Source organism: Python bivittatus, unplaced genomic scaffold (genome assembly GCF_059951505.1).
Source record: "Python bivittatus isolate LINGU-HERP-01145 unplaced genomic scaffold, Pbiv_v1 ctg000220_np1212, whole genome shotgun sequence".
Taxonomy (NCBI): Eukaryota; Metazoa; Chordata; class Lepidosauria; order Squamata; family Pythonidae; genus Python; species Python bivittatus.
The window spans coordinates 5,021,454-5,048,688 of NW_028277048.1; positions in this window are offsets into that span (position 1 = coordinate 5,021,454).

The window sequence follows — 27,235 nt, forward strand, 5'->3', positions numbered from 1 at the left end:
TGATTTGCTGGAATGAATGCAGTTTCTACTTCACCCGTTCCTACATTTCCCTAAACTATCCACCATTGTGGACTCTGCAATACCAAAATTTCCCTCAGGACACCATCTTGAATAGCTTTGAAATGGGAGAGGAAAACAGTGCAAACAGAGAGTAGCAAAGAAAAACAGTTTTGTAAATTTGCTTCACATCAGCATGCAATCAGCGTGTTCCCCACCCCCAACCCAAGAGATGGGAAAAATCACTATTCTGAAGTACTTTTGCAGTTTCTGCTCTTGAATCTTCTTTTATAACTGACTAGCCTGAATTCAAGATAATGAGAAATAGACAAGTGGAACGATATCTCTTTTATCAATATAAAGAAATGAAGCAGTATAAAGATTTCAGGACAGTTCATCGTGAGCAATGTGGAGGGCTAAACAGGAATATTATCATGTAGCAGAATCTAAACAACATTGCACTAAAACTTAAGTCTTTTTTTCTTTTTAAAGAAAGTCATGATGTTGCACTTGGCTGACTGGCAAAGCAATTCTCTACACATTTACTCAGAAGGAGCCAGTTTTACAATGTTCAGTGGAGCTTCCTAGTAAACACATCTACTAGCATTTTTTTTTTGATGATTTAGTCCTTGGCAGTTGGAAAAATGATGTATTATTATCTAGTGATGGTCTGCTAGAGGCTTCACAGCATCCTAGTTTCAACACTATCTATACATAGTGGTTTTTCTAACATTTAACAGCAGGCTACATTAATTCCTCCAGAACTTAAGAAGAGGAAAACTAGGTCACTGTTGTTGTTTTTAAATGTGAAGAGCACATACAGATTAATATCTACACTTAAACCATCCTTCCCAAGGGGAGAGCCATGCTGGCTGGGAATTCTTGAGGTTGATCCACTTCTGTGAAGGGCTAAGGCGGGGGAAGGCTACATTAAGAAATAATGCCATACACTGCAGATAGGGTACTCAAAAGAATTTGGAGAGCACCCAAGCAAATTATATTTAGTGATTAGGGAAACCAGCTAAGATAACTAGCTGAATTTGCACATAAAACCTTAGCACCAGGGTTCTCAAACTTCGTGATATTGCAACCCCGTTCCATTTTCAAAGGCTAGACGCTTAAGATAATGGATAAAAACAATGACATATCTGCTTTTCCAAAGACTTTGGATATACTTCCACACACCATAGTGGAAGTCACCAGCCATCTGCCAATCACAGCAATGCTAAAATTGCTGGAACTTTGGACAAATGGCTCTACCCCCAAGGGATCAGCCATCTTTCAAAATTTGCCCCAGGCTTTACTCCCCATTTTGCCTGTACAAAATATCAGGCTTGTATTGGCAAGGCATGAGTGCTATCAACAGTTGCCTGGGCTTTGCTCCATGCTTACAGGCTTCCGCAAAGTAGGAGTGGGTTTTGACAGCACTCCTGCTTTGCCTGCACAGTTTGAAAGAAGTTCTGCAACCCACTCCCAATTTGAGAATTTCTGCATTAGCGTATCTGAGCACAATCCAGAAGGGAGCCCACAGTCTCTTCGTTTCAGCTCTTTCCACAGAAGTGTTTGCTTTTAACATGTAAAGCAGGAATTGGGATGCAAAATAAACTCTGGTTAATCATTAAGAGAGCCAGTCAGACATAAACCCTGAGTCATGTTAGCAGTATGGTTTATCAAACCAATGGTTATTTAAACCTACAATTCTTGGTTTGCTCATAATAACAAAGCAGGAATCAGGCACTGTGAATCTGAGGAGAGGAAGAATATCCTCTAAAGATCCCAAATCTTCACTCAAACATCTTTCTCTCCTTGTCTTGTTTAGCGTGATGTCTGAACAAACTTTTCTGCCAGTGGAGATGTGGCATAGTTAGGGGCCACCAAGTTAGGCTTGAATCCTGTTTACTGTATGAACGAATCATCACCATCATGTTTAATCTTTAGTAAAACCAAGTCAAACTGCGTTTTGTTTTTAGTGTATACTTTCTGATTTTTACTTTTTTGTATTTTTTTCTTCCATTTTTTAACATTTTCATGTTTGCATTGATCAGTGTTTGTTAATTCAAAACAGAAAATTAGTGATTAATCAAACTCTCCTCAGTTTAATTTGGAACTTGTTATTAATAAGCATTTGAAAAAAGGAAATCTGTTTTCTAACATCCCTCTCATGCTTGCTGGCGCTTGAGTCTCTAATGGGACTGCATACATGTGGATCACGTGATTTCCAGGGAGTTGTATTTTATCTTTACCTGCCCTTGAACTGAACCAAACAGCGTTATCCATATAGGAAACTACTTTAAAAACTGAACAGCTCCCTCGCTTCTTAAGCAAACAATCTAGGAATTAAAAACTATTTTAGATCTGGGTGGCGGACAATCACCTGCTGCAATTGGCAGATATCTCTCAAACTGAGAGAAGGCAAACATTCAAAAGGCTGTTTTTCTGGAGGCCTGATAATGTGTGAAGACAGATCAAGGACTTGTCTCCAGGATCAGGCATCAGCCCCGTAGAGCAGGGCAATGCTTTGGAAGTAATTCAGAAAAGGTGTTTCAGAGCATGAGAGAGTGCAAATGAAGCACCAGTCTATTTTCAAAGAGCTACAAATAGATATTATATTTGTGCTACTGTGCGGTCCTTAGTATTTTTTCAGAATTATTTTGGAAGCACTGCACAGCTCTATTAAAGGATGCGCGCATTCATTTACAAAGCAAAGCTGGACATCTGGTAGCTGTAATGTTATCCATGGTAGAACCATGTTTGAAGAATTCCATGTTTGAAGAATGTCTGGCAAAACGGCTTTCAGTTTGTAATATAGAACTGCAAAATTGATAAATGAGGATCATAAACTGGATAAATCCCTGTACTGAATAAACTTTGGTAATGTTCCCTTTTGATGCACTTCCATAGACTCACAGGTATTTGTGTGCAAAAGGGAAGGTTATGTTCTGGCACCCAAGTTATGAAACCTTTTTATAATGTTGCATTTGAGATGATGCAAGCTGTGAAATAGGAAGAATATCTAGAATGAGAACTGCATTTTTATTTATAGTGCTGTATTGAATGGTGATTTTAAACTGTTCTGGGCTGCTCTGAATGATCAGGAACAATATAATTTTTAATATATTAATAAAATGTAATTTATATTTTAGGGCTGTAATTACTGCTTGCATATCTTTGTAACTCTGCCAGAAATAGTCTACTCACCCCACTATAAAGAAAATCCTGAACCAGCCCTTCTCAAATTTTGTAAAATTACCCCCCCCCGCAAAAAAAAGAGGAAACCAAGAAGGTGGCTACATTTGCAATACCTGCTGCCAAATGCAGGTGTGAATTTGTGCATACAAATATTTTTAAGCTGGCTTGGCTATCCAACTTTTAATACATAGCTTGTTGAGATAGAGAATTTCTTATTGCTAAATGCATTCTCTGTTTTAGTTTATTGTTAGAATGAGAGCAATAAACTGAAGTAAGCAATCTGCTTGCCTGCGACAATAGCTTTAAAACAAAGACTAATAAAATTTTGTCTGTCTTTTTTAAAAACAAAAACTGACACACCCACATGAACCTACATTACACTGAGTCCAGGAACGTGCCCCGAGGATCTGCACATTTCCTCAGGCTGAGGCCCAACTTGGACTTTGGGTGACATTGTGGTAGTTGTGTTCCAAAAATGGATGGATCTAGAATAAAAACCTAATTTGATTATATGTAATTGTATTTAAGGTCTTATTCAATTAATTAAGTGTACTTCACAGGATTATTCCTTATGGGATTTAATACTTCTTCTGTTCTGTCCTGTTAAAAAAAATACCAGTGTGGTAGAAAGGCTTTGGGGGCGATGTATGGCTCCAACAGCCCTGTCTCTGGTTTAGCTTATAGGTAGTCTTCATTTAATGACTGCCTCATTTAGTGACCATTCACAGTTATGACGGTGATGAAAAAGAAACCCTATGCCCAGTCCTCACATTTATGACCTTCGCAGGTCTGTAAAGCAAAGGAAAGCTGAAGTAAGTTCATGAGCACAGTTGCAATTTCACTTAGCAACCACTTTGCTTAATGACCAAGTTGCCGGTCCCGATTGTGGTCGCTAAACAAGGACTACCTGTAACAATATCTGCTCATGCTTCTGATGATGCTCTTAAACAGGGCAAGATCTGTTTTAGGACTGCAATTGATGCAAGAAGGTGCAGCAGAAGGAACATGAGATCTCCTGTATACAAAGGCTGCACCCCAACCAGCAATTTTCCAGGCCTGTTTCCAAAAAGCAGTGAAACCCTTTACAACAGTGGATAGCATTAAATGAATTGTGCCCATGTGTCCACAAGGAACATCCAAAGCCTTAAACTCTAATACTGGTTTCTAAAAAACAGATTCAGGTCAAATCCGACATAAATTTTCCTCTCCTGACTAAGCAACATCTGAATAGGGATTCCTGCTGTCCAGGAAAGTTACCACAGAATGCTTTCTTGTATGCATCATTCAGAGCTCAGTTGATCCTGGAAGTTAATGAGGCCAAGCATCATTTAGCCTAATTGAATAGATGTTGTCCTGGAGGGTAATTTGTCTTCATTACAAAACCACACAAACAAAGACTCTTCTGAAGACTACCACTGCAAGAGGCAGGCATGATCTTCCGTTATAAATGTGCCATCACAGATCAGACTGAACAACACAGAGGGAACTTCCATATCCCTTCACATCAAATCAAGCACAGTGGTTTCTAAGCAACATACAAACAATGCCACCAGCTGTGAGAAAGACTCTCACATAGGAAACACCGCACAAGAGGAGTTTCCTCAGTAATTTAAGTGAGGGAAAGGGTGAAAAACACCTTTATCTGCGGGGGTGGGGTGTTATTTAGACTCCCAAGAGAAGCTCTAGATCAGTGTTTCTCAACCTCAGCAACTTTATGATGGCTGGGGAATTCTGGGAATACAAGTCCACACATCTTAAAGTTGCTGAGAATGAGAAAGACTGCTCTAGACTGAACAAGGATAGGCAAACGGTTCTGCCCCAAGGGTCTTCCCATTGCCTTTTCCTCTATTCACTATCTTACTATGGCAAAGACACTTACCCCTCCATTTCCTTCTCAGTACACATACTCCACGGAGGTGGTGAGATTAACATTTCTCCAGTCCAGCAATTGCCCTGAGCAGCTGAGGAAAGGCACCAACTGGTGGCTTGTTCAGCTCTTTCCAATACTGAGCTGAGGAACAGAGATGGGAGAAGCAAATCTGTGGCAAAGCTGTTCTCCATGTGAACATACATCCTGAAGAAGAACTGAACATAATCTGTCAGATTCTCGGTGCTAGAACTGGGAAACCTGTGGTCTTCCAGCAACTCCAAAATATCCATTGACATTTCAGAATCAAAATGGAGAATTGATAATTTCAGTGTGCCATGCACAGCATAACACACATTTTACCTTCTTTCTCCCAAATTCCACCCTTTCCTCAAGCCCTGAAGTGGCAGCTTCTGTATAGATCCAATGAAACAAGACATCCAAATAATGCTTATTTCATTATATTTAAAACAGGGATACAGAAGCTTTTTCAGTCCAGTTCTGGGAAAGGTTTTGAGGGCCACATTTCAGTTTTCATGGGGACAAAGTTGAGTGGCCACCTAAAAAAAACCCCACACTTCCAAAATAAGAATGCATCAGTTGCATAAATCTTTTCCCAGCATGTCAGTTCAGAGCCTCAGCTGACAAAAATGCTCTGTATAGCCAGTGAATGACTGGATTGTATCTATTAGAATTAGTGATTATCTAATTAGTGATTATCTAAACATCAGAGTTATGCAAGTAACATTGAATCCCTCCATACTGGACAACTTCTGTCCAGTATCCAACCTCCCTTTTGTAGGGAAGGTTGTGGAGATGGTGGTTGCGCAGCAGCTTCAGCGGACCCTGGATGAAGCAGATTTATCTTGACCCCTTTCAGTCAGGATTCAGGCCTAGGTATGAGACAGAAACAGCACTGGTCGCACTTTTATATGATCTCTGGTATTGCATCTATCCTGGTTCTACTTGACCTTTCGGCAGTTTTCAATGCCATCAACCATGATATCCTTCTGGATTGGCTTCATGGGGTCGGAGTAGGTGGCACTGTATTGTGCTGGTTCTCTTCCTTTCTGTGGGGCTGATACCAGTTGGGGTTGATTAGGAGTGGGAGGTTCCACACTAGGCCCCTACTGTGTGGGGTTCCGCAGGGATCGGTACTCTCTCCACTCCTGTTTAACATCTACATGAAGCCATTGGGTGAGATCATTTGTCACCATGGGGTGAGGTATCATCAGTATGCGGATGATACTCAACTATACATCTCTGCCCCTGGCAAACTAAGCGATGCTATTGATGTCCTGTCTCAGTGCCTGGAGGCTGTGAGGGTCTGGATGGGGTACAGTAGGCTTCAGCTGAACCCTGGCAAGACGGAGTGGCTCTGCGTTTTAGGGCCTTCTGGATATGGGACTTTACCTCTTTGATGCTGGATAAGGTTGCACTGCCCCGAGCATGGCCAGTGCACAATCTGGGAGTCTTTCTGGACTCTCAACTCCTGCTCAAGGAGCAGGTGGCAGTCATGGCTAGGAGCACCTTTGCACAGCTTTGTGTCGTGCACCAGTTGCACCCTTTCTTGGATGGTGAGTCTCTACTCACAGTTACTCATGCCTGGCCACCTCCAGAATGGACTATTGTAATGCACTCTATAAGGGGCTGCCCTTGAAGAGCATCCAAAAGCTTCAACTGATGTGAAGTGTAGCCATGTGGGCAGTTATTTTTGCCCCTAGGACAGCACATGTGAGTTGCACTCGTTGCCAATCTACTTCTGGGTTCAATTCAATGTGCTGATTTTGACCTTTAAAGCCCTACATGGCATGGGCCAGGTTAATTTGAGGAACTGTCTCTCCCTGGTTACATCTACCCATCCAATCAGATCTGGCAGGAGGGGTATGTTAGAGGTCCCATCTGCTAAAGAGTTCCATCTGATGGAACCCACGAAATGAGTCTTTTCTGCTGTGGTACCTGCCTTCTGGAATATCATTCCCCCTGAGGTGAGGTTAGCCCCGGCCGTATTAGCCTTCTGGACAGCCCTTAAAACATGTTTTTTCCAGCAACCTTGGGGATCCCATGGAAATAGGGAACCTGCAAGATGGTTATATTGTTTTTAGGATGTTGGTTCATTCTCCCACAGTCTTACTTTTTTAATGCTTAATTGTTTTTAATGGTTGTTTATACTTGTTTTTAATTGTTTGTTTCACTGTACGCTCCTCAGAGTCACATTTGTGAGATGGGCGGCTATATGAATTTGCTAAATAAACAAACACATCTACTACAGATATAGGAGAGGAGGACGCAGGAATTCTATGGCAAATTGCAAGAGGTATAAAAGCAACATCAAAAAAAAAAGAACACGTTATTCTAATGTGTGATTGTAACACAGAAGTTGGAGAAATGGAGGAACCTAGCAATTAAAGATGTTTTAAATTTGTGGGAGATAAATTAATATAGTTTTGTAAAGAGAATTCTTTGTTTATTACTGCTATCTACTTCAAGTAACATCCACATAGACTCTACACATGGACATTATTGGATCAACATCAGAATCAATCAATCACAAAATGAAACAGAAGATGGAGAAATGTAAACTGTAAGCCAGGGCACCTCCAAAAGCACGCTATGGAACAGACCATGAAGCTTTAGTGTCAAATACACAGATAATGCTTACAAAATTAATAAGAACATATGTACCAGCAATATGACCTCAAGAATATGCAGTCAGAATATGGCATCAATGTAAGGAACAGATACAACAATGTACGGTTAACATGCAAGTGACAACCTAGGGAGCTTGGAAAGAGATGAAGAGAGATGAAGATCCAACTGGCTTTCAAAACAAGCTTTGAAGTTGAGGAAAGACAAAGAATTAAAAACTTGGGCAACTAAAGTAATGTATGATGACCAAATACAGACTTTCAAAATCAAGCAAGGAAGAATGAAGAAAAGCATCTCAGTCAAGAATATCAATGAACAGAAGAATACAACTTTTTACTTATTTTACTTCATTAATTTACCATCAAAGGCCAAAACGGACAGTAATATATTACACAATAGAAACAAATAACAAAGGTAACGGTAATCTAAAGCTATTAAAAATAGCCAAGCAGCCCCCACAGAATGTAACAAGAAAAGTAAAGGGACAGATCTTTTTAACAAAATTATATGAACATTTACAGCTAAGGTAGGAATACTCAGGTGTGCCCACAGAAAAGATCTGCTAGTGGCATGTGAGGTTAAAGGAAGATGAAAACTCTTTACGAACAGAATTAAAGACAGAAATTTTTGCAAAGGAAGAATACGTTCAGAAATCATTTTCAGCAGAAAATGAGGTATGACCGATAAGAGACCGGTTGTCAAATAACAAAAGGCCAATACAGATAAATACCCATTGAAATATTTAAAGCTGTAGGTGAAGAGGCAATTAAAGCAGTAGCAGCTTTATGGAACAAGCTTGTGTGGCCCAGAGTTTAGAGAAGAATGGTGTATGTATAAAAAGTGGAAGAAGGGAGATGTAAGAGAATGTGCATTTTACTGAATAGTTGCCTTAATTTCTCACACCAGCAAAGTTTTACTAAAGAGATTACAAAGAAGAATAGAGCCATATATGGCTAATAGATAACAGAGAGACTGTAGATCATGCCAGAATAAGGAATATATAATGGGTGGTCCAGAACACTTCTGAAGCATCTGTAAAATGAAAAACATATCTTGTAAGAACTGAATCTGGAGAAACAAAAAGGTTTCGAATAGGGAGGGTAATGAAACAAGGATGCATATTGTCTTTGTATCTATTTAACCGATATAGGAAATATCCTGCAAGAAGGCACAGTTGGAAAAGATGACAAAGGAAACCAAAATTGGAGTTAAAAAGACACCGATTTGAGATGCTCAGACAAATCCACTGTCAGCTAAAAGAAAAGAATTAGAAGAGTGTATTACAAAAGATTAACTAGACCGTTAAATATTAAGAATACATAGGTAAAGACAAGTCGCATACTTAGTGAAATAAAAATGGCTGGCAAAGATGTGAAGATGGTAGATGGTTTTGTCTTCTTAGGCTCCAGAATAGATACGAATGGACAATGAGTTGGATAAGGAAAAAGCAGATCAGGCCTAAGGAGGAAGGCAATGCCAAACTCAGACCAAGGATAAGAATAAAAAGAATAATAATTCCTTAAAGAAGAATTTTTAAAAATCATGACAAGAAAGTTCAAAATAGTTTTAAGCAAATGATCTCTCCAGTCATAATTCATGGCTATGAAAACTGGATTTCATTCTTTGATGTATGCATTTGAAGACAGTTACTAAGAGTAGTACTGATTGCAAGAACCACCAGCTGATCAGTCTTGGACCAAATGAAGGCCCAATGCTCCCACAAGGCACCAATCAGCAATCAAATATCATATACTTTGCGGCACGGTGATGTGAGCAGAGGATGGAGTAAAAAAGATGATTATGCTTGCCAAGGTTGAGGGAAACAGAAGCAGATAAGATAACTGACAAGATAAATAAATAAGATTAAAAAAAATCTGAAATGCCCTTCAACAACCTATGTGACTGATCAAGATGGCAAGCATTTGCCCATGCAGGCAGGAGCCCAACCTAACCTAACTATTTTCAGGTAAGCAATTCTAAGATTTCAGCCTTCTTACAAAGAACTAAACAAGAAAAGTAATACAACAGCAGGTTCTTCCTACCAGCACCTTTTTTCTGGCTGATGCAAGACCATTTTTGAATGACATGAATAAATTGCTATTTGCACAGTAGATACATGTGTGTTCTGATGTGAATCCAACTGAATTTAGTAAGGCTTAAATCTCTCTGCTCTGCTCCTGATCATTGCTCAAGCAAATAATAAATGCCCCAAGTCCTGAATGAAAAAAAAAATCCCTCAGTTCTTAACTAAGTGGAAGATAATTAGCTAAGGTTGTTAATTTGGCATCATCAATTACCACTGCCCTTACTTGACTTCACAAAATTTACTCTTCCAGAACAGGAAGAAGATGAAAATTGGCATCAAGGAACATGTCCAGAAGAAGTCTTCTATGGGTAGGGGGGGAAAAGTGTGGGAGGAATAAGCAAATTATTTTGGCTGTTTGGGTCCAAAATGGCAATAAATTGACTTTGGCTGCAAGAAAGGGAAGCAAAACTGAGACCTGAATGGGAAACCACCAGTGAATCCTTGCTGTGGGACAGACCCAGAAGTAAAACAAAAGAAACTATTTCCATATTATTGACAAACAGCTACATGTGTCTATGAAGTCATCAGGAAAAGAGCTCAACCTGAAGGAGACTGCACCTTTTTACTTTTTATTTTCCCTCAGGGAAGGATTTTGCTGAGGGACTGCACTTTGAAAAATGTGATGTTCCCAGGACACTGGTGACAGTTGATTGGCAAGGCTCAAGGGTAAAAGTTACTAGGGCTTGCAGCTGCCAACATCAGGAAGCACCACGTTCCCCACCTTTGTTTTAGGCAGATCGTTTCTCCTCATCCTCCTTTTTTTAAAGAAAACAAAATTGTATTCTAATTTACCAAATGGAGCTACTGGAACATAAAATAGAGGATATTTACTTTCAATTTTTTTAGTTATTTGTACTGATTTTATTTTAAACCTATATATCCCTGTATTAGTGAAGAGACTAATGAAATGGATGCCAGATTTTGCTCTGCTCTATCCTAGCTCTTTAATACAAGACGGTAAGTATCATTCTTCCCATCTTCACTCTTCACTTTTGTCTACTGTTGTATTTTTTTCTTGTTTTTAATTTTTTTTAATCTGTAACTGCTCAGAGCTGTTGGAAGTTGGGTGGCATATAAATTGAAATATTATTAATAACAGGACAATTAATTAAAAAGGCAAAACAAGCAAGATGGCTTCCTAAGGTCAATAAAAACACAAGTTATACAACAATAAACTAATAACCCATTTAAAAAAACTAGCTAAAGCCCAAAATATAGTGAGAAGTTCAGTAAATATTTGAACACAAAGAGTTTGAACCCCCTCAGTTTCTCAACCTTGGAGAAAATAAACATATTCTTCCTTTAAAGGTTGATAATAATGGGGTTGATGCCATAACATTTACCTCCACCTGCCACAATATTTTTAGACAAGCTTATCTGAGAAGGGGGAAGAATAAAATACATTTTGTACATGTACAATGTACATAGAGTGAACCATCCAATCTCTTGCAAACCCACAAAGTATGGGCAGAATTGGAAGAGAAGATAATCTTACTTATGAAGACTATGAAATTCCCATATCTAACCAATTTGGGGCATCCTTTAAGGAAGCAAAATGGAAGGGAGGCAGATTTGACTAGTTATTCTGGGCTACTCCTAGCGAGACAGCAACACTGAGAGGAAGATAATTATTTGACATTACAGCTGCAGGCATCAAAATATTAGGGGCCAAATCTGAGCCGAGCTATAAAACCCGACTGCATTGTCCCAGATATCAGTGCCCGGGTTTACTGGTTTATGAATAAACTTTAATTTCCTGGATCCGCACAACCTGCCAAATCCAAAACACAGAGTGGATTCATACAACACTGTAAGCCAACATCAAGTAAACCACATTCTGGTTTAGAGGAACTCAGCCAGTATGTTCTGTGTTTTGTCAGTGATTTTAATTTCTCACCACAGTTCCTCAATTCCATAAAAATATAATTCTATCATGGTTCCATGCTTCTTCACACATGGAATGAAACAGGGCATCACCCATGAAAATCTGTACCACAATAAGCTAATTTTAAAGCTCATAAGTGGGTTTTTGTCCCAGCAGAATAGCCCGTAGCAACTCTGTAACAGCTGTACATGATACGGTTATTATCTTCTACGTGGCTGAGACTCTGAAAGGATGAGGCATCCCACACTTTTCAAAAAGCAGAAGGGCACCTCTCTTTTTCCCCCAGTTTTCAGATGATTGACAGGGCTTGTTCCTATGTTGCTATGGTTGTAATTAGGAGGGGGGGGGAGTTTAGTGGGGAGAAGGCTCAAAGCATGCAACAAAAAAGTTACTTGGTGATGATCACGTAGTCAGTCAATAGCATTAGCAACCCTTTGACACAGTGGAACTTTTGTAAGAAAAGAGTACTTTTTTTTAAATAAAAAAACATGGGATGCAGCACCATCTCTTTCCGGCACTTTTGACACGCCAGCAGCAAAGCCGGGGGCGTTGGGGAAATATCAGCGCCTGGCCTTCTTGTCAGCAGCTATTTTTGGAAGGCTGTGAGAGTGCATCATGCCGGCTGGTGTGGGATTTTCTAGTAAACTGGATATTATCCAGGCATTTTTAAAACAAATGTGAATCACTTTTAATAGAGGCAGGTGACTCATCCAGCACTTGGAAGAACAGAGAGGGAGAGAGATTAAGCAACTTTTATAACTGCGCCAAAATTACCTCCTCTACATCCATCAAAAGCAGAGGAAGACAATTAATCTTTGCGGAGCTCCATTTCTGGCAATGGCTGACTCAAATCTCTGCAGAGCTGTTTAAGAATACAAAGGATTGCCAGGTTTGTCAAATGTGAAGTAAAATAATCAGACATGTAAATCTACCGTGGTTAATAATGTTTTAACATAATGTGGGGAATAGAAGCATGAAGTACCCAAAATATATTATTGCCTAGAATAGTAAGAAGATGTTGAGCAAAAAGAAGCAAAGGAAGGATGTGTCGAAGTCTTCACTTCAACCATGGGTGGAACAGAACTGCAGCTTTGTATTTATTACATTAATATTCTGCCATTTTTTCAGAGGCTTAAATTGTCGAACACTTTTCCCCTCTCCTCTCACTGTTTTAGCCTTGTGACCACCTTATAGGTTCCTCAGCATGAAAGACAGTGATTTGTTTCCTAGGGGTCTTCATTCCTAAACAGGGATTGAACCTGGATCTTCACTGTCAAAGGGAAGCATTGAAGACTATGCTATATCGCTCAAGCAAAACATTGGGCTGATGGTGGCCCTTTTCAGCAGAAGAGAACAAACAACTTAGGTGGAAATGGGAATCTACTCTGGTTTCTTTTTTCTTTTTTTTTAAATTCTAAGTACAGAAATAAAATGGCAGGACCTAGCCATTCTGGTCTGGTTTGCAACACAAGCTGAAATGTGATTTTGATTTTGGTTAAGAGTATTAACCAATAAACCTAATTACTGTGGAGATAGAATTTAGGCCTATTCTAAAAATCCAGCCAACTGTAGTTTATTCAATTACCATGGGTAAAGTGGCGGTTTAGTTGTGCATGGAATCTGTGCTGTCCTTCAGCTTCACCACCCTTTCAAAATCAGCTCAGACAGCAAAGCTTCTGCTTGTTCTTCCTTCTTTTGCTGTCAAGACTCCAAAAAGCACAGATAAGTTCCTTCTCTCAGTAACTTACCAGGATCATGTTTGGACTCAACTCCCATAATCTCCCAGCCAGCGACAGTAGTCAAAGCCCAAAATAAATATATTGCATTACCAACTCAGGAAAGAGCTTACTTGTCCAGTTGGCTTCCACCTGGTTTCATATTGTAGGGGCAGCTGCTCATGTCAGAATCAAGAGGTATCATCGTAACAAGTGTGTGCATATTTATTTGCTGGCCTAAAAAGGAATTGAACCAGGTAGGCATACACCTTTCAGTTCACATAAGACAAGGAAGATCACATGGCCTGGAAAAATCAGCAGAAGAGCCATGGCAGAATGGCTAGCAAACCCAGCTGACAAACTGAAGAAAAATCCATGAAAAAATAGCCTTTGCATAACCCAGTTAATCCAATATATTTCTATCTGTTCAAGACTTTTTATATATATATAGTTTCTTTATGAAGCTGGTACATCAGAGAGAAGTGATACATACAAGGAAAGGGGAGCCAAAAAGTCAAATCCCAGCTTCTTTTCAGTTAGTAATGACCCACGGCTATACCATATAAACAAGATCAGGATGATTGCTTCTAATACTGCATACTAGAAAGGAAATGAGTCAACTTTGTTCCCTCAACCATCTTGAATAAAGGAGAATCAATCAGCAAATATTTCTCTCCAAGCAACCCTTTGGAATGCTTATACAGTCACGTTCATATTGCTTTATTTGCTACAAGAGGAGAAGCAACTGCATACAGTAAATCACACACAATTATGGCAAGAAATGAGGCTTCCCCCCCAACAATCTTCATGTTGTATTACCACAAAAAACAAAATACACATTATGATGCACCATGAGCATAATCTAAATTATTACAGAACATGACTTTTTTCCCAAGCTCCCTCCTTATACATGCACAAATATATAATTAGTTTGACAGGTTCCAGCCTTAATGTGAGGGCTGCACAGATGCTGCAGTTTCACCAAACAGCTACACAACAAGAGTTTAAGTCACAGAATTCACCTTCCAAAGTCTAAGCTTGTTGTGCTTTTTCCCTTTTGTTAAAACTTTCTAGTCATTAGGCTATGGAAATATGACAGCAATTATGAGAAAGATCCCCTCTTTCCAAGCAAGGGGGGCTGAATAAGATTACTGTAATGTGATCAGGGAGAAATCAGAAAGGGTCTAGTAGCACCTTTTCAGACTAACAAACGTTATTACAAGACATAAGTTTTCATGAGCTACAGCTCACTTCAGTGTAACTCATGACAGCTTATGCCTGTTAATAACATCTATTACCTCCAAAATGTGCTACCAGACTCCTCCTGAATCTTGGCTACCATAGACTAACATGGCTCTCCTACAATATTAGGGAAAGGGGCTTTGGTGAATCTTGTAGCTCCTGATACTCCCCTGTAAGTAACAGAAGAGGATTTCTTTAGTTCCCCTGGTAAACCAGGGCTAAAATAAGTAGTAATAAAAAGAGGGTACCAACTAACTTCTGTAAGCCATAGCTGTTGTTAAGAAGCTGGTGACCTTTTTTGTGGTTGCCACATTTGGTGTTGTAGGAGGAAATCTGTAATCTCTTAGTCAGAGAGACAAGTAAGATTTCTGACAATTGGATTTATAAGTGCCAGACGCCATGGGTGATGCAACGGTTAATTTAACAGTACATGAATTCTGACTCAACCTCTGTCTCTGAACACACACAAATGCTGTTATGATATGAGAGACTAAGTATATCTGCCTATGATCAGTAATGCACCAATTCAGGCCAAGGTAAAAGACCTCCTGCAAGGAGCATCTAAGATGTTATAAAACTAACTAGAAATTGTCCAGGGTAGGAAGGCAGCCATTGCACCATAATGAAAGTGAGTAAGTTTAGTCTTGTCATATTGAAGATCTAAACCCTAGATCTGTTTAAGATTGGCCAAGGCCTTTTCTGGGCTGAGAGATGATATCGCCAGGAGTGAAGAGCCCCAATACTGTATTCCAAGTCAGAATCAACTTGCCTCTTCAGGGATGAGGTAAACCTATCTAGTAGAATAAGATGAACAAGGGACAACCCCCAGAAAATTTGTTTTAACCAGAATATGAGACAGGAAAGTCTAGGCAGGCCCCAGGAGATATAACCAAGTTCTAACCAAGCAAGGGCATTTGAAGCTGAACAAGGAACATGGAGTATAGTTTTTAGAAATTTATATTGAATAGTGCCTAAAATAGAAACATCCTTATAGACAGGGCCACCTCTAGACATTTTGGCACCCACACTGTTCTTCATGAAATAAATTCTTGCAAGATTATTTTTAATCTATCAGCTAGGATTGTTGTGAACAATTTATAATCATAATTCAATAATGATACTGGTCTATGCAATTTCTTGTTACTCATATCTTGTCCCTCTTTAGGTATTAGTGCTATATTAGCCTCTTTCCAAGTCTCTGGCATCTTTCCTCCCTGTAAAATAGAATTCACTGTATTTTGCAGAGGTTGTAGAAGTTAATCCTCAAAACATTTATAATAAGAACCTGATAATACATCTGGTCCTGGTACTTTTCCCGGTTTAATCTTTCTAATAGCTTCAGAAACTTCCCTTATTCTTATGGGTCCATTCATAATCCATCTTCGTTTCTCTGTAATCTTTGGTAAATTTTGTTTTTTTAAAATATTCATCTATTTTCTCCAAAGAAATGTCATGTTCTTTATACAAATTAGAATAATACTAATGAAACACTTTTTGTACAGCCACATTATCCGTTAGTAGTGTCTCCCTCTTGCAGTTTCAATAACATTTTCTTTTTCTTTTCTTAATTTATACACTAGCCATTTCCCTGGTTTGTTTGCAAATTCAAAATGTTTTTGCTTTGCATAGTTGTTTTTATTTCCATTTCTCTTACTGTTAGCATTGATAGCTGTTGCTATAAAAGTTTAATTTGGTGAGAAATACTTATCTTCTCTGGTGATTTCTGTAATAATACTTCTTTTTTTATCTCATCCAAAATTGCCTGTGTTTTCTCTTGGCTCTTCTTTTTAACTTCAGTATTATATTGTATGAAATGAGCTCTAATAAAAGCTTTACTTGCATCCCAACCATTCTTAAATCAGTGCTTTTATTTAGATTGTTTTAACAAAATTCTGTTAATTTCTTTTTACAATCCTCCACTAATGCTTCTTTCTGTAAGAACGTTTCATTTCATCTCCATCTAAAAGAAGTAAATTTACTTTTATAAACCAAACTCACAGCGTTGTGATCAGAAAAAGTCTTTGGTAAAATCTCTACTTTAAAGATCTTAGCCAATTTTTTTGAAATCCAAATCACACCTATTCTTGAAAAGAATCTAAGAAGTAGTTATATTCTCTAGAATTACCATTTTTCTGTCTCCACGCATCCATTAACCCTAAATTGTCCATCAAATCAAAAAAGGCGTTTGGTAATTTGCCTTGAGTGATTTTAATACTTTTCTCTGATGTTCTATCTAGTTGTGGGGAAATCACTCCATTCCAATCATCAGACACCAATTTTCATAAGAAAAAACTATTAATCTCTCCATATGTTGGTTGTAAAAAGTCCCTTTGTCTTCATTTGGGGCATAAATTCCCAGTACCATAGTCTTAGCCCCATATACAGTGGAACCTCGGTTTACGAACTTAATTCGTTCCGTGACTCTGGTCGCACCCCGAATTGGTCGCAACCCGAAGAAAATTTCCCCATAAGGTTCAATGTAATTACCGTTAATCTGTTCTGGTGTGGAGGACAGGGAGGCGGCTATTGCTTGGAGGGAGAGTCCCCCCTCCCTACGACCATGTGTCAGGGGCAGAAAATGGCCGCGGACCACATGTCAGGGGCGGAAAAATGGCCGCAGACCACGTGTCAGGGGCGGAAAAATGACTGCGGACCACATGTCAGGGGCAGAAAAATGGCCGTGGATGACATGTCAGGGGCGGAAAAATGGCCACGGACGTGTCAGGGGCGGAAAATGGCCGCGGACCATGTGTCGGCACGGAAAAATGGCCACGGACTGTGTCATGGGAGGGAAAATGGCCGCATATCCTGTTCATACCCCGAGGCAGAGTTCGCAAACCGAGGTAAATTTTTGCAGCCGGAGCTGGTCGTAACCCGAAAAGTTCGTTAACAGAGACGTTCGTAACCCGAGGTTCCACTGTAGTTCAACTTCCACCCCAACAAATCTACCATGTTCATCAGTCAATACAAGTTCTGGTTTTAGTTGGGGGTTATTATACAGAACAACTCCATTTCTATTTTTAGGTCCTGCTGAAATGAATTCTTCATCCAAATTTTTATAAATCAAAAAATTTATATCCCTTTTCCTAATTTGAGTGTCTTGTAGGCCAATTATGTCTTGTTTTAATTTTTTTAAATAATGATTTTTTTTCTCTTTGGGGAGCATTTGCTCCATTTATATTCCAAGTTAAACATTTGTAATCCATAGTCAAGCCAAAAATTTAGAAAAGTCAATACCCGTAGCACCTAATTCAATATAATCTCTTTCAGAGTCCTTCAGCATCTGTTGTGATTTTTGTATAGTCTCCTCTGAGAACTCCATTTGGATCTCTTCCGGTTCTCCTTTAAATTTTTCCAAAAATTCTCTTGCCTTTTGAACAGAATTCAGTTGAAATCTCTCTGTTTAAAAGTAAAAATCACACCTTCTAATTTGTCCCAATGAAATGGGTTTTTTTCTGCTTTAGTCTTTCAGTCAAAAAGGAGCATTCTTTTCTCTTACGTAGAAGTCTGATAGGGATTTCTTTTAGGATTATACCTGTGTTATTAATCTTCAATCCAGTATTAAAACGTTGCAGAACAAGGGATCACCTTGTCTTTTTCCTCACAAAATGCACCAAAACATCCCTTGGAACATTTCTTGTTCTCGCAAATCTTGAATTTATTCTACGGACTTCATCAGTCTCTGCCTCAGTGTCCTCCTCCTTCCAATCCAAAATATTTGTCAAAGCTTGTATACTTCTTTCTCTAATATTTTCACCAGAGCTGTCTGTGATAGCTCTAAATCTCAGACAAAATTCTTTCTCAATTCCAACAGAACCAAATTTTCCAGCTCTCTCTCCAATTCTCTATCTATAACTTCTACTTTACTCTCCAAAATTTCCATCTTATCATTAACTTGTTTTATATCTCCAGACATTTGTTTTACAGAATTTTCCATCTTATCAAGTCTTCATCTATTTTTTTTCAAAGGCTGTAAATTTATTTTCAAGTGATTCAGCTAGTTTAGTACCAAGTTGATCAAACATTTTCTGAAGTAAGTAATGGATTAGCTTTCTCTGCCAGCTGTTCTAAAGAGCCTCTTCTGCCCTCCAAACATGCAGCCTTACATGTCATTATGTTACAATCCAAAAGTGAAAGTCTCAAACAAGGGAAAAGAGAAAAACAAACATCCCCACCTTATGCCTTTGATGCTATAATTGCAGGCACATGTCACATCTGCATCTCCATGGTTACAGCAAAGTACTCAGTCTACTCAAGTTACTTTTTTCTTTTGTTTTGTACCAATTATCTACAGTCTTTGGTAAAAAACAAAAACATTTCCACAGAAGGTCTGAGTCAACTGCCAAATTCAGTTACAGTTTTTACAATGCAGTTTCATAGAAAAATTAGTCTTTTAAAAATAACATTCCCCTTTATCCGTTTTAAGCTTTCTTATATTATCCCTTGTTAAGCTTTTTGCCAAATATTCTTTTAATTCTTTAAATATTCTTTTAATTTTGTAAAATAATTATTTCCAAATGTGGTTAAGAAATGAGAGTCAGCTGGTCTTAATGTCCTTATAGGCTACACTGCAGCTGTGAACATACATGGAATTCTGTGGCTCCCAGCCACTCAACTTGGAAGCAAACTCCAAAAACATCTGTTTCTGCAGTTTACTTACGTGGAGCAGGCATCCGGAGATCATATGGGTTACTTCATAATCTCTCCTTTATCTGGAGAGATTTCAGCATCCAGAGTTGGCCCTCTGGACACCGATCTCTGTGCCATCTCTGCTCCTCCAAAGACAACTAGACTGCCATTAATCCTCACTGGAACTCTGCTCAATTGATTATTCCAGCAAATGAAAGGTCAGAAATGGATGCCAAGGTGCTTAAAGTCCTTAATCTGATCAATTGGTCCTTTATTAATTTTCCATCTAACCGGGGACTCCCAAATGATACTTCTTCAACAAATGCCTTAATGATCATGTCTAACAATGAAGATAAGCAGCTCACAACCAGATTAATCCAGGCAACAAGATATACTCATGGAAACCTACTCATATAACCTGAATCACCAGCACAGCATCACATGGCAAGCATTTTCTATACATGCAAAATTACAAACTGTACTATGATAAATCATTACTCTATTAACACATTCTGATGAACCAGTTCTCAACCTCCAGTAAGAGGTTGAGATGTAAAGCTGTTCTTGACAAACTAGAGGAACAAAATAGGGGCCATAGCTTAGTTGTAAACCCTATGCTTTCCATGTAAAAAAATCCCAGGTTCTGTCCTTCACATTTCCAGGTAAGATTTAAACAAAATCTTGTCCAAAATGACCCCTTTCTCCAGGGGGATTCTGTCTAATTAGGAATTCTTGAAAATTCAAAAGAATTGCATACAGGTTTGTAAACCTGAGGTAGACCAAATAAAATAATTGCCTTAATGTAGATCAAGAATAAGAACACCTTTTCCTCCTCCCAAATTACTCAAATAATTGTTCCACTTTCTTCCTCCTACCCTGCATGTGATTTTGACTCCTTAGCATATTCAGAGCAGATATATTACCCCTCATTGGGCTTAAGTTCCAATGCCTGAGGAATCTCCTCTGTCTATGAAGGAGTATCTTTTCCCTGTTTACCCAATCTTGGTAATATTTGCATTCAATTCTTAATTATTTTCATCTTCTCTTTTTATTTTCTACTGCAATCCATTTCTACCGCCAAGTCACTATGGTGAGTTATTCTTTTTATGCATAAGTCTTCCTGCCTCCCGCAATCTCCACATTTAATCCACATTTCTTTTATGCTACTTTTGCCTTGCTGGGAGCCCATAGTCACTGCTTTTTAAAATTACTTTGACTAATTAAGTTAAGAACTTTATAATAATCTCTGTTGTACCACTCTCACCTTACTTGCGTATATTTAGGTGTTTTTCTTTAAAAATAAAAACAGAAGCAAAACTCTACTCCAATCTCAGATAAAGGCAGGTTTTACAGTCAACATTCACTGATCCTAGTTAAAGGGTACATGGCTGCAGTATTTTTCTCCTTTTCGAAATAAGTCAGGGCTATTGGTGGTGGAAGACCCTAGCTTGCATAGAACAGTTTGACAATATTTGAGTTAAAACTGGCCTTAGGTTTCACTTGTGGCATATTGACCCAAATGTGCCAAACCGGACTGTTTATTCTTTACTGTTAGCAAGGATTGCTGTGTGTGACATGGCTGCTACTTAGTCTGGAGATCAGTATCGGTTGGCCCATTTTGTGACAACCATGCCACCCAGAAGAATGGAATGTATGAGGAGAAAATGGCAAAGAATTCAAATGAAGGAATGAAATGAAATAAGAGGAAGGTTCGGTGTGCTTCTGAAATTAAGAAAAAGTGGAAGGATGTAATAGTTCTGAATAAAGGTGGTCTGATTTTATAGAGTGGATTTGATGAATACATGCAGGAAACTCAGGATAGTAATAGAAAAACCAGAGATGAGTTTTAAAATTGTGCAACTCTCAAAAATGAATGCAATCTAGGTGAAAACTACTTTGCTAGGTAACATGTATATGTGGGTGGAACAAGGTGGGAGAGTAAAGAAAAAGTGAGCCATTCAGAGACATAATGATATTGATGACTGCATACAAATTTGAAAGCATGATTGGTTTGATTGTTCATAATGAAAGGCTGAAAGAATTAGTGAAGATAAAAGGGCGATGGGGGGGTCTGAATATGGGATGATTTTTTGATAGGACATTTGATCTTAGGGAAAAAATGGATATGGCAGAAAGGAAAAAGAAGTGAAAGAAACTGGTGAAAGTAGGATGGTTGCAGGAAGAGAAAGAATGAGTCCTGTCTAAAAAAAACCAGAAAATAGATTCATTTCCCAACAGAATGAATGGAAATGGAAAGTTGATGCAAGGAAAAAAGAAGCAGAATTAGCATGGGACAAAACAAAAAAGTTTGTATTACAGAGTGCCACACAAATATATGGAGTTCTGCTAATGAAAGTAGGATGTTTGGTGGAATGATAAAGTGAAAGAGGCTGTGGATGAGAAAGAAATATTGTATAAAGTATGCAGAGAGGGACAATAATTGCAGAGAATACAGTCAAAGAAAATAAGAAAATAAGAAAAGAGGTAGGGAGAATGAAGAGTTATTTTGATGGGAATAAAAAAAAATTTGGAAGCAGGTAGAAAGGGTTGCACAAGGACCCTCCACCAGAGTGAAAGGAGTAAAAAATAAAAGTGATGAAATTATTTAGGATGAAACTGAAAAGAGTATTTTAGAGATTTGTTCTATGATGGGAATGAAAGAAATATGTTGGAGTAGAAATGAACTGTATGCCTTAAATGTTAATATTCAAGAAAATATGATGGAAAATAAATAATAAATGCCATGAGAATATTGAAAGATTGTAAATCTGTAGATGTTGATGCTATAATTGGAAAAATGTTAAAATATGTGTGTGATTTGCTCTACAATTTATTTAAAGTGCAAGTACACACTGTATCTGTGCATAATGATTGGAAGAATGCCATTACTGTTCCCCTGGATAAAAGGGAAGGTAGGAAGAATGAATGAAAAAACAATGTGGGAACTAGTTTAAGTGTGTCTAGGAAGATGCTTGGCAGAATTCTAATTGAAAGGGTACAAGAGAAGCAAAATTTGAAAAGTGCAATGGCTTTTTATGTAAAGTAGAGGGTGTGCAGTTACGATTTCTGCTATTAGTAGGCTACTGAGAAATACACAAGTGTGAGGAAAAAATTGTTATGTATAATAAAGCAAATATCCTTGAATTATATATTGAATTATATAATGTTTTGTGTGAAAATGGAGTTGAAATTTGGTTGCTGAATGCTGTAAGAGCAATACTATATATGATGGAAGTACAAAATGCATGAGAATCAATGTAATGCCCAGTGAATGGTTCAAAAGTGAGCAAGAAATGAAACAAGGATGCAGTGTTTCCTTGAATGTTTAACGTATTTGTGGATACAAGTATAAGGAATGCTTGTGGTAACTCAAAGGTGTGTTGGCTGGAAACATTAATGAATGTGTACTTTTTAATGCAAATAATGCTATGTTGTTGGCAGAAAACTCAATTAATTTGCAGCAAATAATAGATGGATTGATTGTATGATGCAACGAAGGCACACAGAAATTTAACGTATACAAGACCAAACGAGTTGTGAAAGGAAAAATGGAATGCAAGTTATTTATAAATGGCAAAAAATTAGAGTAGAAATGCAAGTACTAGCAGAAAGGTAGTGGGGTGTATACAGTCTCTTGTTTGAGGATTGCTTTCCTGTAAGAGCAGCGTTCTGCCCACTGTTTTTTTATATGGAAGAGTTGGAAATGCGGAAAACATGAAGGGTCATTTTATCATGCCTGGTGGACTTGCAAAAAAGCCAGAAAATTTTGAGTTCAAATACACACAGTGATACAAAGAATTTTAAAGATTAATATTCAATTGAAACCAGAATGCTTCTTGTTAGAACTAATGGACAATTAGAAAAGAGTTATGGAAGATTGTTTTTATATATAATCACTACTGCGAGATAATTATATGCACAAAAATGGAAAGACTCTGAAATACCCACAATAGAGGAATGGCTTGTGAAGATGACAGAATTAGCAGAGATGGCAAAATTGACTTGTTTGATTAGAGAAAGGACAATAACTATATCAGTGACTGGAAACCCCTTATGGACTTTTTTGCTGAAATAAGGAAAAAAATGAACTTGTGATTTATGTGTTTGATGATTAGAAAGGATAGACTGTGAAAAGAAGGAAATTATGTTATAATTAGAGAGGGTAAAATAAAAAGGTACTTGTAACTGCTGTTAAGACGACTAGAAGCTGCTTCTTCTTTACAACTTTTTTCCCCTTTTCCTTTCCTTTCCTTCTTTCTCTTTTCTATTTCTTTCTTTGTACTTTTTTTCACTTACTTATTACTCTTCTTTACTTTCCTTACTTTTCTCTTTCAGAATTTGTATTGTTTTTATTATTTTAAAAAATGACTGGGGGGGTGAAGTAAGAGTTGTCCTGAGATACACAAAAGTGGGAATAGGGCACTTAAGAAGCAAATGTCATAAAAATTGTAATAATCAAACAGATAAATAGAAGTATATGTCATAAAGCAATAAGGGATAGGGCCAAACTGAACAGGTACTACATAAATAGGGGCTGAATACAAAAGTAAGTGAACAGAAGTAGTAAGTTGTGGTATAGTAGAGTGTGTAACATCTAGAACGAGGAAGATATCAACTGTTCTTCTCAACAAGAAATGAACGGCTCTCAATTGGTGCTAATATGAGATGTAAGATTTGAACCCTGGGCCTGCTATATATATGGGTAGAGTCTTATACGCAGAAGCTTGTTTTTCTGTATTATTAATGGCTTTTCTAGAATCTGCAGTAAAACAATTTTATCAAGAGCTCTGTCCTTGTACCTCTGCCTGCGTGCCTCCTAGATTAAAAATTGGTCTGGGTAAAGCCTGACACAGAGAATGAATGAGGACTGAACTTCAAAACTAACATTAGAAGGAAGAGTGAAAACAAAGAAATCATGGTAAGATAGCATTGATGAAATCCTGAAAGAGAGAGAGGTGAAGTTTAAAGAAGAAAATGCACTGTATGAAGTGGCACAGATGGAAGCAAGGATGGTTTGTAAGGAAATATCTGGAGAGATCTAGTGCTGGTATAAACTAGCTGTAGCTAAATTTCCCCATCCATCCATCCATCCATCCATCCATCCATCCATCCATCCATCCATCCATCCATCCAATTTGTATGGCTGCCCACCGCCACAAGTGACTTTTTCTTATCTTATGCCTTTAATTTCTTTGGCTTACTATTTCTTAACTCGGCATAATATTGCTTATCCTGAAAAGGAATAGTGGGATAGGTATGCATGCAGGTATGTTATCTGGAGAAGCTGATCCCAGTCACATTCAGGGTGGACGGGCACAGTTGCAAATAAAACACCGGACTATGGAGGACCCACCATTTTATTTCCTTTGAATGCCTCCTGAGTCTACTGAAATTCAGACTGTGCTTGAGGCTGACCTTTTCCTTTGCAGCCTGCTGTCTTCCAAGTACACGTTAAGTTAGTGGCATGTATGTTCCTTGCACTGCACTCCAAAAACCCTGCTCCTAAATGAGAAACCGAGACAACCGAAACATGCTTGCTCCATACATATTGCTTACATGGAACGAAAATATGAAAATGAAAAAATTCTGAAAGCTCAATTATTTAGTTTTCCACAAATTAGAAAGGTTTGGGCCTGCAATACATACTGAACATTCACCTCAATTCTGCTGGTCCCCTTTGAACTCTCATCTGCCTTTTCCTGACGGATGCTTCTCTGGTAACACTGTCAGTATTAATGAGATTTCTAGAATGCAATTTCCTTTCCCTGACTCAGGCTCAGCATTTAATAAGTTCCTTATTACTTCAAATGTCAATGATTAGAGATAGCACATTAACCCCAGACAGGATTGTCATGTCATGCTACATTCTAAAACTATTTTCTTCAATTAATGGCTAGAATCTCTTAACTGAGGATTAAATAGTTGCTTCTCAATTGGACAAACTTCCATGGAACTAGGCAACACTAACCAACTTTGTTAAGCAAGAGCCTTTGCTTGCCAAAGCTCTTCAGGATCAACAAATATTTATCTTAATGTACATTATTTAGCCAAAGTTGAAATTGGTGCATTGATTTCTGGGTTAAAAAGAAAAAAAAACGTGATGTTAACGTATACTATGGGGCACAAATACAATTTATTTCAATATAAATATGCCTCTTTATTGCATTACTTAATGCTTTTCCTGGATTTGCTCAGTATCTAAACTCCTCTCAAAGTCTTACTGATGCAGGCTATCATAACATAAAAATGAAGACACCTTTCCTAGCTGAGGTTCCTGTATACTGTACTCCATGCACATTTTATTGAGGTGCCCGGTGCTTAATACTTTAAGGGAGTCCCTTCTCTGTGGTGGCACCAATATCTATGGAATTGCCTTCCCAAAGGAATCTTAAGAGAGAAAGTCTGACACTGATACTTTTCAATAAATTATCAAGCCCCTCCTTTTCCAGCTGGGTTTTAAATTTTATTTGGAGGAAAAACAGTTTTTCCACTTTTACCCATGGCCAGATTTGATTAATTTGCAATGTCATGTTCACTGCATTAAATTCATTGCGTATTGGTCATGCTTTAATTTATATCTTAAGAACTATTACTGTTGTCATTGTGGTTTGAACACATAGTATGGTAATGTGTGTGTGTGTGAGAGAGAGAATTAAATTATAAAGCTGTAATTAACACAACTGAGAGTCAAATGGCAAACGTATGATAAACCAAGACATGTATGTTACCACTGTAGTAAAAATAAGTGCCTTTTCTCAAATATTTAGGAGAGTTGATAAGATGCAAAGGGTCAATATCCAAATTCACCATGACCCTGAAAGACCACATTGTTCTTTGGGATGTTCTCACTGTTCTTTTCCTCCCTCCCTCCCTGATTTACAGAATGCAGTGGGGTCCCAACCAAGGTGTCTGTCATTTGTATCATTCTCACAATTTGCTTCCATTTACAGTGGGGCAAAAAAGTATTTAGTCAGCCACCAATTGTGCAAGTTCTCCCACTTAAAAAGATGAGAGAGGCCTGTAATTTTCATCATAGGTATACCTCAACTATGAGGGACAAAACGAGGGGAAAAAATCCAGAAAATCACATTGTCTGATTTCTAAAGAATTTATTTGCAAATCATGGTGGAAAATAAGTATTTGGTCACCTACAAACAAGCAAGATGTCTGGCTCTCACAGACCTGTAACTACTTCTTTAAGAGGCTCCTCTGTCCTCCACTCGTTACCTGTAGTAATAGCACCTGTTTGACCTTGTTATCAGTATAAAAGACACCTGTCCACAACCTCAAACAGTCACACTCCAAACTCCACTATGGCCAAGACCAAAGAGCTGTTGAAGGACACCAGAAACAAAATTGTAGACCTGCACCAGGCTGGGAAGACTGAATCTGCAATAGGCAAGCAGCTTGGTGTGAAGAAATCAACTGTGGGAGCAATAATTAGAAAATGGAAGACATACAAGACCACTGATAATCTCCTTCGATCTGGGGCTCCATGCAAGATCTCACCCTGTGGGGTCAAAATGATCACAAGAACGGTGAGCAAAAATCCCAGAACCACATGGGGGGACCTAGTGAACGACCTGCAGAGAGCTGGGAACAAAGTAACAAAGGCTACCATCAGTAATACACTATGCTGCCAGGGACTCAAATCCTGCAGTCCCAGATGTGTCCCCCTGCTTAGGCCAGTACATGTCCGGGCCCGTCTAAAGTTTGCTAGAGAGCATTTGGATGATCCAGAAGAGGATTGGGAGAATGTCATATGGTCAGATGAAACCAAAGTAGAACATTTTGGTCTAAACTCAACTTATCGTGTTTGGAGGAGTGAGAATGCTGAGTTGCATCCAAAGAACACCATATCTACTGTGAAGCATGGGGGTGGAAACATCATGCTTTGGGGCTGTTTTTCTGCAAAGGGACCAGGACGACCGATCCGTGTAAAGGAAAGAATGAATGGGGCCATGTATCGTGAGATT